Below are 14,712 nucleotides of genomic sequence, written 5' to 3'. Positions count from 1 at the left end.
AGTCGTCTATGTCAGTCGGCTGTCTCTCTTTAATGAACGTCTCCATATCCTTGGAGCAGACGTTGTAGAACTGCTCGATGAGCACCAGTTGCACCATCTCCTCGAAGGTTGGCTTGAGGCCGGATAACTCCAACCATTTCTCGAGATAGCTCCGTATCCGTATCACGAACTGCGCTGCTGTCTCTCCCGTTTCCGGCTTTGCCCCACGGAATTTCCATCTGAAGCCGTCGCTAGTGAGAGAGTAGCGCTTGAGTACTGCGGCCTTTACTCGGTCGTAGTCTTGTGCCTCGTCGTCATCCAGTCTCGAGTATGTGTCTAATGCTTTACCTGTTAAAAGAGCACTCAAATGGATGGCCCACACCTCACGTGGCCATTGCTGAGCATTAGCGTACCGTTCCAACCTGTGTAAATACACATCTAGATTATCTTTCCCACACTGAAATGCTGGAAGTTTTGGTGCCCTAACTGTATTTATTTGAACTCGGTTACTACCTCCCTCTTCTAACCTAGCCTGTTCTAACTTAAGTTTCAGTTCAGTCAGTTCCTTTTCTTCCTTCATCCTCTGCCGTTCTTCCGCTCGTGCCTCTCCCGCCTTGTCCTGTTCCGCCTTAATAAACTCCTGCAACTCTGTCCCCTCTAACCCTAAGGTCTGCCCTACCTTGGCTAACTTTTCTAGATCCATCACAATCCCTCTCTTACTCTCGCATAGGATTGACTTACCAACAGAGCCTCACCGGAAACACATATACCCGGCACTTCCAAAAGCAGCGCGTGAACAACGGTGCTTTCCCCGTGGGCACAGGCCGGAGAAAAGAACTAAGTGGAAGCTGAAACACAATCAAAATATCCACAAAGTTATACACTGGATTATCAGGCTACAATTACACATATATCCTCAAAGTAGTAATTAAATTACTATTACCTTGGAGAGATTAATCAAAACTACCGAGACAATAGTGTCACCTATCCGATACCCCCTCTAACAATTTAGAATTATTTCGAAAGGTCCCTTCGTGGTCGCCAATTATTGTCAAAGGGTTTCTCGGAAGACGACCGCAATAATAAACTGAACACAGCAAATTATCGTTTCAAATCAATTGTGTCATCCGACTCTTTTATTTAAACAAAGTCGGTGCAATGTGGGATGTTGTCTCCCGAATGTCAATACAAAGTCACCGAAAGAAAAATGTTTTTCGGGAAGAAAAAGGCAAGACAAAAATACCTGTGCAAAAACAAATTGTTTTCAGTTTTCTAATATCCTAATTTCTGATGAGCCCCTATATGAGCTCATGCAGTTCTACGAATGAAACCCCCCTATGAATACAGCCCCTATACATATCCAAGGCACTTTCCCGTTGTCGACAGCCGCACGATGACTGTACAGTATTGCTCAGGCGAAGCCGGATCCTGGCGTCGGATACGCGGTTCACGCGAGGTGGCTGACGCCTGTTCCTGCAGTCCGTCGCGGCGTGAAGTGTATACGGGTGTGGCAGCACGGCGTGGCCGGATACACACGGTCGATTGGCGTGGGTATTGTCCGGTTCGCGTGTGTCTGCCGGGTTCTGTCCACAGCTGGGCGTGGGATTACTCGAAGACTCAAAGGCTGGGCGGTATCCGACTCCGGATACGTCCTCTGACAAGTCCGGATACTCAGTGCCTGGATACGGACAGCTAGAAATATAACAAATCCCTTGTCAAAATAAATTTCTACCCAACTATTAGTCCTCAGCTCCTATAATATAACATGTGTGCTCACCATTGCAGAGCTGTGTTAAGGTACAAGTGTATCCGAACATTCTCAGCTTATTAACACATCACTTTCTTCTTTCATGTTCATTTTGACCTTTCTTACAAAAGAATACAAAAGCTTATGGCACATTTCGGTTCTGTTGCAATAAATTGCCATACAACAAAATGCATAAGCATAGGAATATTCGTCTTATTGAACCTCTGCGAGTAGTTAAAATTCACACTATTAATGGGACAGTTATCACTGTCCAGCGATAGAATTAATCTACCAAACAATACCAATCTCTCCCGTAAAAACTCACTCTTTTCTAGCTGCTTCTACTAACTTTGCATATATGCTCTTTACACTGTATCTCTCGTCGTTCTAACATTCATATCCGAATTTCAGAGAAGACATACTTTCTCTTACCATTAATTTCAGTGTCTGAATCGATTCACAGCTACGCTTTATCGATCCTCATACATATCGTCCTTGGCGTAGATATGTGTATCAACACAAATCGATAATATTACTAATATCATAATTATTAGTGGAAAAGTGAGCAAAGAAAATGGGATTCCATCGGGATTCGAACCCGAGACCTCCGGATTGCTAGACCGGTGCTCTACCGACTGAGCTATAGAAAGCCCTAGTGCAGTGTTCGTCCCAGAAACCCTTAATTCTCAATGCTCGGGTGGTCAGAAGCTATAGCAGTGTGTTTGTGTGTAACACACACGCACACACTTGAACCTGGCATAAACCCGAAGGATAATTCAACTTGGGGATAAATGCGAGGGATCACCGAAGTGATGCAGCTTTTTGAGTTTGTAACAAATAAAGACAGAATAAACTGACCAGAAAGAATATAAATTATTAGTGCTATAGCTTCTGACCACCCGAGCATTGAGAATTAAGGGTTTCTGGGACGAACACTGCACTAGGGCTTTCTATAGCTCAGTCGGTAGAGCACCGGTCTAGCAATCCGGAGGTCTCGGGTTCGAATCCCGATGGAATCCCATTTTCTTTGCTCACTTTTCCACTAATAATTTATATTCTTTCTGGTCAGTTTATTCTGTCTTTATTTAATATCATAATTATTACAATTATCAGAAAAAAAATGTCGTAGCAATTACACCAACAACCAAAACTCATCGTTCAGGATTAAAATCTAATTGCTATTTCTTTTACTCAAACAATCTCATTTTTGGCGTAATACAAATAACCTAACCCTCTTGTTACCAAACCAGTTCTCCTTCTGGCTTAAATATTTTGGCTCATTGCGTACACAAAAACAAGCATCATTTCAAGCTATATTTCGAGAACCTCATGTAATGTATTTGCTTTATACTCTTTAACATTAACATTTCTTTACTACTATTCTAATCGATTTACAAAAAAGGATTTCTTTCCTACTGGGTGCTAAATTGAGTAACAATACCAAATTCTGCAAAACTTACAGCTTCTCGGTCCCTTTTCCTTTTTGAGTGACGGCCAGCGGTGTCTACGGGGAATGCACCAAGTGACGCAGCCGAATTAAATGCAATGATGCTCAGGCCCTGTTCTTGGCTTGTCAACCCGTCTGCGCACCTTCTCGCCAGCAAGCCTCAAATGCAACTGTTCACTCTCACTGCTCACACCCTAACCATACATTCCTGTCACATACTATTCAAATCGTATTTAAATTATTATTCCAAAATATTTGTCTACATCTCACCAGCTCCCTCTATTGAGCGGCGAGGGCTTTAGAATTACGCAATAATAGTGAGCTGACCAAGGCTATCGATTGCATGACCAGCGAGTTTCGTTTGATACATGCACCACATTTCATGAAGTGGTGATTGATGTGACGCACAAATCGCGCTGAAAAAATTAATTCCAACGAACGATCACGCAAAATTTGTGATACTTTATCAATGAGCTAATACATGATAACATATCGAACTTGAAACCTCTTTATGCCTGTGTGTACTTTTACAACGGTTATTGGCCTCATTAATGAATTCATTCAAATAATCATAACTTTCGTTCCCTGGTATGTGACTTGCTGTTTAAAGTTCATCTTTGGAGATAAAGTAGGGCCTAAGTTGTCAATTATTCTCGTTTTTATGAACTCGACAATTTTATGAACTCGCCAAATGTATGTAATGCGTACTATTATTTCCCTGGTTAATAAAACTTATTGCCCTATTTCTTATGATGGTTTGGGCCGTGACGGTATGGAGGGAAATCGGAAGACAAACATTATTAATGCCCAAATAGCTCGTGTTCCCTTTGGAGGATATTCTGACTCTTGTCATCTGTGTATTTTTTAGAAGTAGGACCTATTTGAGAAAGTGACAGAAAGCTGTGTCGCTGCTCAAAAGTGTGCTTCTTCATTTTGTTCTGTTTTTTAATCAAAATGTTTGTAATGATAGCTGTTTGTCGTGTATTGCGTGTAGCTGACATGTGAGAGGTCAAGTCTGCAAAGAATTTGGCTAACAGCTTTGCGAAGTAGCAGCGCTAATTGCCCATTGAATTGCGTATTCTGAGGAATTCCGAATGAAAGAACTCGGACGACACTGTTCACGCCTTGTATCCGAATAAACCCCGCATCAACGAAGCCTTAAACAATGAAAGGTAAACTTCCTGCTATCAAGGGGTGGATAATCACGCAACCAGTATTCTTTCTTCGCCATTGATAGCAGAATCAGTGACGGAATGGAGCAACAGTGTTGGAGGATCGGCATTATGTCTGCTAATTTGTAAAAGATTTTTTCAGTCCCCTTTTGTGTTCAGAACCACAGTCAGGGACGCTAACTTACTTTATCTCCTACAAGCTATCGTTACTATCTTAAAACGTGAATTTTATGAAAGGTTAAAAGTTATCGCGGAATCAGTTCTTCTGCGTGAGACCAGGCTTTTATAATAGCATACCAAGCTTAAATCGTTTACCTGTATAGAAAGGGCGGGGATACACACTTATCGCAATCATCCGGATTTGAGAGTGATACACTCTACTACAATGTATCTTTCTTCATCTTTCCCCCGACAAAGACCATGGTAATTCAAAACAAACAAACAAACAAACAAACACACAAGCAGTTGCATTATATCAGAACGTACAGAATTTTTGTGTTTCATGTATACCATCTCTTGATGTATAGTAGGCATTTGTTGTCATTTTTACAGAGTTTCCTAATAAATGCCTATAGCGAAAACCCAACACAACTTTTATCAAGGAGGGAAGGGAACTTAAATTTAAATATAACATAGTTTACAGAAATCAGACATGTAAATAAGGCAATCATATACATCCACATGGTCGATTGTAATCTCTTACTTTGATAATCAAACACGATCGCCTGCATTTACGTGTTTTTTCTAATTTCTTGATCTTCACCTCATTTTCTCTTTTTTTTAAAACAATTACTCGCAACATTTAAAAATCATAACACAGTTACCCACAACATCTATCCCACAACATAATGTTCCATTTGATTCGTCACTTATTGTTGGTCGGGTGACGTCAATTGTTGGAATCTCGAGCGATGATACATGGCATTTTGTTTTTTGGTTTTCGTCTCATCGCTCAAAAGAATTTTGACTATGATTACAGAGGTATCATTTACAAGACTTAACTGATGGTTTACAGAAGTGATCATCAATTCAGTAAGGATTAGTCAAGTCATGAATTCACTTTACCCATCATGTCTTATTGAACTACGACATTGTTGGGTAACCGCGCCTTTTTATTCTCATAGTTCAAACTAATTCTTGACATAATCAAAACAAATAATTCTTTATATAATTTCTCAAAATACTCAAAAGATGGCCTAAGTCAAAACTTTCTACAAAGATTGCATACGGCAATCTTTACTGGCCTAAACAAGTTTTCTAGAGCTATCAGTTCCCCCTATGACGATGACTTCGATTGCGTTTTGAACTTGTATCGAACTACTTTCAAAACAGCTATTAGATTTATGGTTCGATTAATAAACCAGTCTTTTGAATTTATAACCAACATTAGTAATCGTAACCATACAGTAACATAATACTGTCAATAATAAGTTGAAAAATGTAAATGCTATAATAGTAGCGCAAAATAAATGAGTAACGATTATCTTCATACATTCTAATTCCTAAGTGATGTCGCTACGAAAATGACACATGGTTTGACGACTGCTTCAAGCAAATAAAAGTAAAAAGGAATGGGATATACTTCTAATGATAGTACCACGCCGTACAATGCATTTCACTGTATTTGGTAACGTTTGGTTACGTTTCTATGCGCTTTACGTACGGAAAATAAAAATATAGTAGGCATTTGTTTTTGTTTTTACAGTGTTTCCTAATAAATGCCTATAGCTAACACACAACGCATTCAAAATGTTTTTTGAAATACACCATGTACAATATAATGTTTTAGTATACGGTTTGAAACTTTGAATTTGCGAGTCATTTATAAAGTTATAACCAGGGTTATTACATTATCAAGCAAAAATTAAAGTATTTAGGGATTCGGATTTGCACAGAAGACTAACAGTGCTATATTTGGCGATCGTTTGCAACAGAGACAATCCTCTTCAATAGATATACAATGTAATTCTGTTTTCATGAATTGAAAGAGAAACGAAAAGAAGTCAACTTTTTAACTTCATTTAGCTTTCTCACCAATTGAACTTGATTTGATCTGCCATGCATGATATCGCTGTGTGTTTTATTAATTCTATCAAATTATTTAATCGGCGTCCTTGTTTTTATGCAGAATATCACAGGTAAGTTTAATTCATTGAAGTTCATAATGTTTGTGCATATGGCGTGTTCGTTGTTTTGTATTTTAATTTTATAATATATCATGTGTCCATTATCTGATTCTGACCACGAAAATATGGCGACTGTTTAAATGCGGAGTATGTACTGGAAAACTAATGTCTCCTGCCAGTATAGACAAACTAATCCCTAGTCTATCCCCGCTTGAAATGGAAATGAAATTTAAAAAAAAAAAAAAAAACGAAGTTCGACTTTCATCAGATTTCAACCGTTTTGTATAGTGCCTGATTCATGTAATGGACACAATTCTTTAGCACCTAAGAAATCACACAACTTTTGGGAATAAATGTATGTCTTAATGATTGTATCTCATGGAAGAAAACTCGTCTCCTGGCCTGAATTTTAGCTTCTTCCTTTTCAAACTTGCGGGAAAGAAATAGTTGAACATCAATCGCAATCATAAAGAGAGGCACATCCTTAAAAATAAGCACAGGAGTGCTGAGACACGCTACGAAATAAAAACGGGTCTTTTATCACTATTGACAACACATGACATTGAAATGCTTTTTTTTTTTCTTGGGGGGGGGGGTTAATACAATTGATTATTCTGAAGGTTCGTTAACAAGAAAATTAAATGCGATTCCTTTTCCGGTGGTTCCTTTACCCGAAAGTAATCAAGCAATCATTTTTTCTAATAAGGTTTGTGAATACAAAACGAAGTGAGGAAGGCCTAAGTATTAATTCCGAATATTTGTCAGTATAATTATCTATACTCCACTTCTCAAATGCAGGAGGATTGTAACTGCAATAATGTGATGTAAAAAAAAAAAAAAAATAAGCTTAAGCTACAAGTTAATGGTTCTTTATATGCTCTGGTATTACAAAACTGACTGAGAATAAGAAGTACATGTATATTTATGATACAATCAATATAAACCCAACGTGAAGCTGTTAAGCCTCAATCAACCTTTGCTTCTGATACGTATATAATGTGCAGCATTGGCAAGCGTGATGAGCGATAATTACTGTGCACGCAACGCCTATAAAGGAAATGTGCCTAATATGGCGGGAATTCAGAATGTTACGGCTGTATACAGCTGCAGCGGAACAGACGCAAAAGCAGTCTTTGATGCTCTGCAACCTTACGACCATGTGCATAATTTGAGGGTTTTTAGTACACGCAAAGAACACAATCTCAAAAGACGACTATCGTTAATTAACTTCATTGACTTTTTCTACTGATGCTGTCTTTTGAACCCCCGCCTACAATAGGTTCTCAGGTTCTATTTAGGTATTGGTACTTGCTAAACGCATCCTCTTTAGTTTCCATTGACAACAACATAGGAGGAGAATGGAAGCGATCAACGCCCTCGCTAAAAGACGCTTCTCGTAATACGCATTGAGTGCCTTTTTTTCTTTCCACTGTTTCCTATTGTTTGTGAGTTAAAAACTTGCTGCAAACTACAACGCAGCCGACACACAACGCGTACCGACTCATTCGTGCGGCGGCAGCGGCACGGACACAAACGCGCCGAAGTTTACATTTGGGCTGCCGTATTGGTCAGAATCGTTAATGATAGACCTGTTCTGCGATTGGTTAATTATCTTACACACCCAAGCTATCGTCTTATACGGTAGTGCGTGCGATGGAGCGTAAACACCGTCGCTAAGCACGACTGTTGTATTGTTTCGTCCCGTGAAAGAAACAGGTTGTGAGCTTGAACATAGCCTGAACTCTGAGAGCGATTTTCTCCGTTATTTAGAAAATGGACTGACATCATAAGCGTAGCGAATATTCGTTTTTATGATCTATAGGGATGTCGAATGAGTTGTATTACATATCAGTGTAAAGCTTAAAGTCTGTAGAATTGACATATAGGCTTAACTACGATTTCATTTTTTGCGACTTTTGACTCATTCCGACGGAGCGCATCACATTTGTACAATTACTTTGGCTGTGTTTGTATGTATGCAATTTGTGAAGAGCCACTTTTATGAGGCAGTGATTGCATCATTGCCCTTAACCTGCCCAACTGGGACTTAAAACCAACCAATGGCTTCTGCACATATGACTTATGGATTTTTTCCTCTTTTCCTTTATGCTGCTGCATGAAGAAGGTGTCCATTTCACATTATACTGAGGGATAATGGCAATCCTAGTGCTAGATGACTGTAAAATGGCCTTTGAAGTTGCATATGGAGTGGCATTATGCTTTTGTTGACTCATTATTTGAAAGATTAGAGATTACCACATGCCCAATCATGCTGTGGCCATGCATGTTCCATTCTAAAAAGTCAGCATATCGAATACCTGACAAAACCTTGCCAATTACAACATGGAATACCCTCCCAGACACCATGACATAGCTGTCATTCTTAATTTTTCTACCATGGTGTCTGGGAGAGCATTCCATGTTGTAATACAGTGTGCTGGTTCCCAAGGCAGCTTTTCATCAATTATTACACCCAAAAACTTAACATATGGAACACGTTTAATGGAAACATCATTGATTTTAATAGAAACAAAATTATCATGTACATTTATGTTATTTTATTTCGGATGTCTCGAAAGAGACTACGATGCATAATGAGTAATAACAAGAGAGCCCGGGCACACGCGCGTCCAGCAATACGTTCGCGTTCGTTCCAGCCGACAGGAGGTTCTCCTGCTTAGCTCCACGGTTTGATTTCTTTTCATAAATTCATCACTGGAATTTACCTTCTCATGAGATAATTTTGCTTCGCCAGTCATCGGGAACCAACAGAGAAGTGTTTGACGCATCTATCAAGCCTAAACTATACGGTGGTTCGATAAATATGAGCTCGAAAGAGCAGCACGATCCATCCTTCACTTTACGTGCTACATGTGGACAGGAGGTCTGTGCCACGAAGTCAGATTTACCACCACCAGCGCCTCCCTCCATCGATGCCGGTACGGTGCACATACAGAAGAATGTGAGCATCGGCAAGGCTAAGGCTCCAGATTCAAGGAAGAAGCCGATGAAGAAAATTCCCAAAAAAGCACCTCATACAGTATCAAAAGCCCCTTCCGAGCGTCGGGCATCTACCTCCGGGGACGTTAGTTCTCATCTAGACAAACTTGAAAATCTCCTCGCCGAAGTGGTGAAATACCTTCCACAATCGCATGATAAAACCACTAGCCGTGCTGCTGTGGTACATTCAGGCACATCTACATCTAACGTTAGATGTACAGCGGAGGAATTTTCCCGCTTGCCTATACTGACGTCTGTCATTTTGTTGGGGACGATTTTGATACGTCTGACGACACAGAGCGTGATGGACCGTTCAATTTTGTCAAAGGGGTGGAAGAGGTTCCCCCTGCTGCACAGCTACCACCGTTGGCAGCCAAGTATACTATCCCCCTCGGGATTGGAGAGGCAGTTGACGAGGAAATCGCAAAATCGGTGAATTACTTTATTGGCAACAAACTGGAAGATAAAGCCATCAAGGAAACGGAATTACGGAATTACCCCCCTCTGAGCAACTGCCCCCACCTCGATACACCTAAAGTGAACGCTCCCATTTGGGAACACCTGCAGTCCGTCACGCGTAATCGAGATCTGAAATTACAGAGAGTGCAGAAATGTCTGACTCGCGGTATTGGGGCTCTTCTTCGCTCTCTCGACGCGCGAGATATCTGAGTCTCATCAAGACGTACTTGCTCTATTGAGTAATGTGCACTTCCAACTGAATTGCGTGCGGAAGGAGCTGATTAAACCGGTCATCAACTTGGAATACGTGCATCTCTGTAAGTCGTTGACGCCAGTCACGCAGCTGTTGTTTGATGATGATCTCACAAGACAGATGAAAGATCTAAAAGAACAACATAAGGCCTCTGCTGGGGTCATGAGGTCCCAGCAGAAACATATTTCTCGTCCGAGCGGCTCTTTCCATCCGTACAGACAGCCCTTCAACAGCGCAGCTTGCCGGCAGGCTCACGATGCGGGCTGGACGGGCTCACATAGTGCTGCAGCCTTATGCTTCGTGCATGGAATGGCAAATCATCCTTTTTTAGACCAGTGCTACCAGGGGAAGTCGCGACCTCCCCCACAGCAACAGCCGCAGAGCAGAGCTCATCCACAGGCCAGAAGCAAGACTCCCCACAACAAGTAACCCAACAGCCCTCCTCTGAAGAGGTAGGAGACAATGATTTAACAGATTGCTCATTTGACATGTCAGTAACTGACCATGATGCATTTCCATCTTGTCTAGAAGAACAGTATTCTAGATCTACTCCTCGATTTACTAGATCTATAGAATCTATAGACCTACCACTTTATGTGTAAATGACCATCCAGTTGGAGGTCGACTGAGGCTTCATGCATGTAATTGGGAGAAGTTAACTTCAGATCCCACAATACTACAAGCTGTGAATGGCTATGAATTCAAGCCTGAATGTTTTCCACCTGAAAGGATTAAACCTTTGGTTCAGTACAAAGTAAAGAATGAAGATTTGGCCAATAACCAAGCTGACATTGATTCACTGGTAGCCAAGAATGTTATTGAACCTTGTTCACATGGAGCGGGAGAGTTCATCTCTAACATTTTTAACCGCCCTAAGAAGAATGGCAGCCCTGGGTCATTCTTGACCTCTCAGATTTGAACAAAGCCTAGTCTACGGGCATTTTAAAATGGATTCCATCCATACAGCAATGCAATTTATTACACCAGATTGCTTTCTAGCCTCAGTCGACCTTCAGGATGCTTACTATTCAGTACCAGTTGATCCGCAAGATAGGAAATACCTGCGATTTGTGTGGCAGGGCAAACTTTGGCAATATTGTGCACTCCCATACCAAAAAAGAATACCATCCGATAGCCATCGGATGATCATCCAATGGTTATCGGATAGCATTTGGGCAGTGATTTGGTAGCTATCAGCAATCACCCGCTAGCCGATGTCTTCCTGATAGTTTCTAACCCAGTTATCAGCAAGACATCGGCTAGCTGATGGCCAATCGATAACTATCAGGAGCACATCAGCAAACTTGGTTTTTGAAACAGCTTCTCACCTAACCATCGGGAAGACATCAGGTAGCTGATGTCTTTCTGATCGTTTCTAACCCAGTTATCAACAAGACATCGGCTAGCCGATGGCCAATTGATAACTATCAGGAGCACATCAGCAAACTCGGTTTTTTAAACAGCTTCTCACCTAACCATCAGGAAGACATCAGGTAGCTGATGTCTTACCGCTGATGGCAAAGCATCAACCATCAAGATGACATTGGCAAATAAAAACAGTTATCAGGAAGCCATCAGAAAACTTGTAGTTTCAAAAATCTGATCATTTGTATCACCAGGAAGACATCAGCAAACATAGTCTCTGAAACCAGGAGTTCATATACAATATATATTTGTGTGTCATTAAGAAAATTTATGGGCCAGGCCAAGAGACTGGGGGAGAGACTGTATGGGGTGATGATGACCTTGTGGTCAGACCAATGAGGTGCCCACCTCCCTGGTTAAACCAGCTTTGAAATAACCGTTGGCCATCATCATTCCTACACCACTCCATGCACAACTCCAGTAGGGTCTATGTCTCTCCTCCATCATTCTTATCAGCAGGTAAGCAAGTTTCTCATTTTATCCCATATTTCAATGTCACATAGTAACAGAATGTCCTAACTTTGTGTGAAAACTGAAGAGCCTGCAATTATGCCTTTATGGTGGATCAAGTGTAGCTGCAATGTTCAGTATGAGCCTTATATTAGTAGTATCCAGTGTCAGCTAGAAGATGATGAATCAACATGACTACCCGTTACCAACTGAATGGTGAGTGATTGTGAACCCGCGAGATGTTAATGGTAGTCTCTAAAAGGACCAAGCAATGTTACATAGTATCAGGAGTGGAGCCTAAACGTTTTTGCATCGGAAATTGTGTCAATTAACTCCTGCCATGTGATATGTTAAGCTCCATTCGTGAGACATATAAACGCAAATTGCTATGAGTGGGATTGTGTGTGGTTGTGCACTGGATATATACCTGCGCGATGGTAAGTCTTATATACTGATCGGACTTTGAGATATTGGTGGGAATTAGTGCTTTTATAGTACTAGTAGGCCTATTTCTATGAACCGAGATGATAGGGTCTCTGTATGGATTGTGGCAATGACATATATATATTGAAAATTGATCGTAACAGAGATTCCTGCAGAAAGGTGCTGACTTCGTGTGACCGGATACACCTGCCAGAAATTGTCCCATTACTATAACGTACAAGGATTGTGATGTGGTTTGCGGATGCATGCGGAAAGCCATTGGCAAATGTATACCCATCAGCAAGCCATCGGGAAATTTACCCATCAGCAAGCCATCGGGAAATTTACCCATCAGCAAGCCATCGGGAAATTCACCCATCAGCAAGCCATCGGGAAATGTACTCATCAGCATGCCATCAGCTAGCGGATGGCTTGCTGAAGGTAACTAATTTGCATGTGAAATTGCCATCCGATAGCCATCGGATAACCACCAGATAGCCATCGGATGGCCAGTAGGTATAGCGATCCGCAGTGCTATCAGCAAGCCATCAGGAAATGCACCCATCGACAAGCCATCGGGAAATTTACCATCAGCAAGCCATCAGGAAATTTACCCATCAGCATGCCATCCTCTAGCGGATGGCTTGCTGATGGTAACTAATTTGCATGTGAAATTGCCATCCGATAGCCATCGGATAACCACCGGATAGCCATTGGATGGCCAGTAGGTATAGCCATCCGCAGTGCTATCAGCAAGCCATCAGGAAATGTACCCATCGGCAAGCCATCAGGAAATGTACCCATCAGCAAGCCATCTGCTAGCCGATGGCTTGCTGATGGTAACTAATTTGCATGTGAAATTGCCATCCGATAGTTATCGGATGGCATAGCATCGGATAGCTATCGGATGGCCTGCAGATGGCCATCTGCAGACCACATTTATTTCGCTATGGGCTGCCAAACGGGCTTAGTACAGCACCGCGTCTGTTCACAAAGCTTCTCAAACCAGTTTTTGCTCATCTGAGAAGAGCAGCTATGTCACATGGTAGTAGGATACCTTGATGATACTATCATTATTGGGAAGAGTGAGGCTTGCACTCAAAGAGCAGTCGATGCAACGACTGATCTCCTCGAAGACTTGGGGTTTCTTGTCCATCAGACTAAATCAGTGTTAAAACCCATTAAAGAAAGCACCTTTTTGGGATTTGTCCTTAACTCTGTGAACATGACAGTTACTCTCGACTCCCTGAATCTAAGAAGGAAGATATCACTGCTGAGTGCATAGGCCTGTTGAATGCCATAGAGTCTTCTATTCGAGAAGTGGCTAGAGTAATAGGGAAACTGATTGCTTATACTTTTCCCACAGCCCAATATGGGCCCCTCTACTACAAAATCTTGGAAAAAGAGAAGATTTTGGCATTGAAAGCCAATAAAGGTCATTTTGATAGGAAAATGAACTTGTCTAATAGAGCCAAACAGGAGCTTAAATGGTGGATTGACCACATACAGTACACCTCTAATGCTATCCATAGACCCAGGCATACAATAGAATTGCACACAGATGCGAGTGGGTCTGGTTGGGGAGCAACGGACATGTGCACAAACACAGGGGGACAGTGGAATGAAGTGGAAAGAGAAAAGGCTGTTAACAATGAGATAAATTATCTAGAAACCCTTTGCAGCAGGATTGGCATTGAAGTCCTTTTGTTCAAGCCTGAGAAATGTTCATGTTCTCATTAGACTGGATAATACTACTGCATCCTCTTATGTCAGCAATATGGGGACTTCAGATCACATACTGCAACAATTTGGCACATGACATTTGGGAATGGTGTATTGAAAGACATATTTGGATCACAGCTGCCTACTTGCCAGGAGAGCTCAATACCACAGCAGACTTCATGTCAAGGAAGTTTAACGATCGAACAGAGTGGATGCTTAACAAAGCTCAATTCACTGAAGTGGTAGAACATTTCGGCCTCCCTGAAATAGATCTTTTGGCTTCCAGACTTTAATGCACAGTTACCCTGGTATATCACTTGTTAGCCTGATCCTTTGGCAGAGAATGTAGATGCATTTACAGTGGATTGGGGTCCATTAAGGTTCTATGCTTTCCCTCCTCTCTGCCTTGAATTATCCCTACATGTCTGCATAAGATAAGGACAGATAAAGCCACAGGGTTGTTAGTAGTACCAAAATGGCCTACACAATCTTGGTTCCTAGCACTTCAG

General features: G+C 41.4%; 1 protein-coding gene and 1 pseudogene across 1 annotated transcript in view; both read left to right on the top strand.

Annotated features, from left to right (window-relative positions):
• The window catches only part of LOC140236478 (uncharacterized), a 139,594-nt gene that overhangs the window by 56,822 nt on the left and 68,060 nt on the right, over positions 1–14,712 (top strand). The window lies entirely within an intron of this gene.
• LOC140236412 (uncharacterized) lies at positions 9,296–10,612 on the top strand (annotated as a pseudogene).

Source organism: Diadema setosum, chromosome 13, assembly GCF_964275005.1.
Source record: "Diadema setosum chromosome 13, eeDiaSeto1, whole genome shotgun sequence".
NCBI lineage: Eukaryota > Metazoa > Echinodermata > Echinoidea > Diadematoida > Diadematidae > Diadema > Diadema setosum.
This window is presented reverse-complemented; position numbering and strand designations above follow the sequence as displayed.